The sequence below is a fragment of the Oryzias latipes genome, chromosome 20 (assembly GCF_002234675.1).
Source record: "Oryzias latipes chromosome 20, ASM223467v1".
NCBI lineage: Eukaryota > Metazoa > Chordata > Actinopteri > Beloniformes > Adrianichthyidae > Oryzias > Oryzias latipes.
This window is the reverse complement of record NC_019878.2, coordinates 4,480,257-4,483,233: the sequence shown is the minus strand read 5'-3', so window position 1 is coordinate 4,483,233 and position 2,977 is coordinate 4,480,257. Positions and strand designations below refer to the sequence as shown.

At 42.6% G+C, this 2,977-nt stretch overlaps 1 long non-coding RNA gene across 1 annotated transcript; it reads right to left on the bottom strand.

The window, feature by feature from the left end:
• Positions 1–1,366: 1,366 nt before the first annotated feature.
• LOC110017314 lies at positions 1,367–1,861 on the bottom strand. The gene is made up of 2 exons (XR_002292688.2): positions 1,736–1,861; positions 1,367–1,657 (listed from the first exon to the last, which is right to left on the bottom strand). It is a non-coding gene; the product is annotated as an uncharacterized LOC110017314 (long non-coding RNA).
• Between the last annotated feature and the right edge of the window lie 1,116 nt (positions 1,862–2,977).

The window sequence follows — 2,977 nt, the reverse complement described above, 5'->3', positions numbered from 1 at the left end:
GACCAATTCTCACTATATTCCCGTAAGAATCTTCTTGTTTAATGTTATTTGTCTATTGCATGCACAACAATATTTTAATTATCACCACCTGTATATTTTCCTTACTCACATGCTCATGCGCGTCAGTGCGGTCGCTACGCCTGGGCAAAAGATCGATTGAATTAATTAATTTGAATTTTTTCTTACGGGTGATTTAAAAAATAACTTAATCGCCTTTTTTGGCTCCCCAGAGCTTCTGTAGCGTTAGTTTCACACGGCAGTATGGCAAGCGAAAACAACAACATCATAGCACACAGAAAATAGCAAGCGACAACATGGCTACCGGTGAGAGTGGCAAGTGTGTTCCCAAGACAGGAATAAAATCAACTTTTGTTTGGAACTGGGATGGGTTTACTGCCACAGACGTGGAGGAAGAGACCCCCCCATGCTGCAACGTTTGCCTAAAGCCCATCGCAGTCAAAGGCAGCAGCACCACAAACCTATTCCAGGACCTGAAACAGAAACATCCAGCCGAATTTGAAAAATGCCATTCTCTCCGAGGCGAAGAAAACCGCAGTGACCAAAAACAGCTAAAAAACAGCTAACTGTAGGTGAATCCTTTGCACAAGGCACCGCATATGACAGGCAAGGGGCACGGTGGAGAACAATTACCGAAGCGGTCGCTTTCCAAAGACATGGTGCCCATATATACCATGGAGATGACGAGGTTTATTAATTTAAGTAAAACCTTAGACCCCAGATATGAGCTGTATTGTTAATCCTGTAGAACAGGGGTCTCAAACTCATTTTCACCGAGGGCCACATCAGCATCTGTCCTCAAAGGGCCAGATATATCTTATATATGTAACTAAATTTAATGAAAAATAAATGTAACTACTCCTTAATGTTAAATAACTCATTTATTTACTTATTCTAACGTTTTAAAGTGACAACTACAGTTGCATAGAAAACATATGTTTGCTTGTTACTCTAACATAAATCCTTTTACATTTGATTCTGTCAGGTTAGGTTATATTGACAGTGTTTAAGTCCGAATGTATAGTTGCCCAATCCGATATTTCAAGTCCAATTCCCCCTAGATATAAATACACACCAATTTTTAATTTTCATTTTAGGAAATTAAAATCTTTTATGCTTTCGCGGGCCACATAAAATGACATGGCGGGCCACATTTGGCCCACAGGCCTTGAGTTTGACACACGTGCTTTAGAAAAATGGTGCTACTCTCAAGGTGAATGTTTGTCTCCTTTTAGTCTAGACTACAGAGTGCGACTTAAAACACAGCTGGGACTTTGATTGTCATGATTCGAACGTGAGTTCAAAAATGACCCAGATGCTGGAACCCGGAAGGAGACTGACACAACGGTAAGAATTCAAAGGTTTAATTTAAACCAGAACTTGACAGAACTTCCTTCCAGGAAGAGTGAGCGTGAGCAGGCTGGAGGGATCTTGAACTGGAATCTCCTTGAGGGGGAAACAGCGGTGGGAGCGAGGCTTGAACCACGACGAGGCGAGGCGCTGGCTGGAGGCTTCTTGAGACGGCGTGGGCGAAGCTTGAACCAAGGCGAGACGAGGCGGCTGGCAGGAGGTTTCTGGGTTCGGCGTGACTGCAGCGTAGGAGGACTGCGACCAGGTGAGGATCCAGAAAGTTAACGTCCTGAGGCAGAGCGAGAAAAATCATGAGCTTGAGTCTACTAGACTTGAGACAAAAACATGAGCTGACCAGACTATGCACCATAGGAGGAACAACGAACTGGCACCGGCTGATGATCCTGGAGGAGTTTAAGAAGGCAGGTGATGATGAGGTGAGTGGATCCAGCTGGTCGCGTCCAACAGAGGAAGGAGGGGGGAGGAGGGAGTAACTGGCAGGCCATGACATTGATTCCAAGAGTGTTTTCATTTATTTATTATTCATCCCAGAAACGGGGGTTACATTTGTCTTACTTGTGATTAAATAAAAAGCAAAATCTGCTTTAAGTTGTCTGCCGTTTGTTCTTATTGCTTTCCTGGGGGGGGAAAGCAATAAGGTGTTGACCTTTGTGAATTTATTGTTTTTATGTGCTGCCTCTGGATCAGGTCACAATCAAAAGATGACGACTGATTTTGGGTCTTTTTTTTAAATACATGTTTCATAACAAGAAAATTAATAATAGCAGTTTTGTTTTCTTTATTTCATGATTTGAATGTGTTCCTGCTTGGGTCTGTTCTTGACTTCCTTTGATGGTTTTTTTGTGTTTAGGTATGAAATTCTGAAGTTTTTCTCAGTGTCAAAACATTTTTTCATCTTCTAAACCCGTTTTGTCCCTTTCGGGGTCACTGGGCTGTCGGAGCCTATCCTGGGCAAAGGCAGGGGACATCCTAGACAGGATCATTTTTGTTTTGTAGACAATATGTTAGGTGGGCCACAAGCTTGCTGCTCCACTCCATTCCAGTCTATCCACCTGCAGACAAATAGACCCATGTACGTTTTTGTTTTCCTTATCTGAGATGGAATCTGGATCTAAACTGTACTGCTGGATAGCTCCGACATTGCTCGTCATTTTTGTTGCACAGCTAACATTAGGTTGGGGTTGTTCTGGGCTGTAAGCTAGAGGGAGACAATTCAAACAAAGGGATGGGATGGGAAATTAAGGCAGGCTTACTCTGTGCCAACAGCTCCATCCACAACTCAGAGGTGAATTTCTGGTAAACTACTGCCGCTCTGCAGTATATCCTGAAAAATGGCATGTTTTTTGTTTTTTATTTTGGCTGAAATCGGTATACTCGTAATTAAAAGTCCACTAGGAATGCTTTTAGAACAGATCAAAAGATGATTGGAGCGGGACTTTAAGAACATTCCACTGGTCTAATTATGGTTTTATTTGTAATCACAGCTTTTGAAACTTTGCTGTAAAGAGGAGGAGATCTTTAGAGCTGAAGCAGGGAAATAGGAGGCAAAGCACTGAAGGAATGGTGAAGCTGTGACGCACAGTGACTT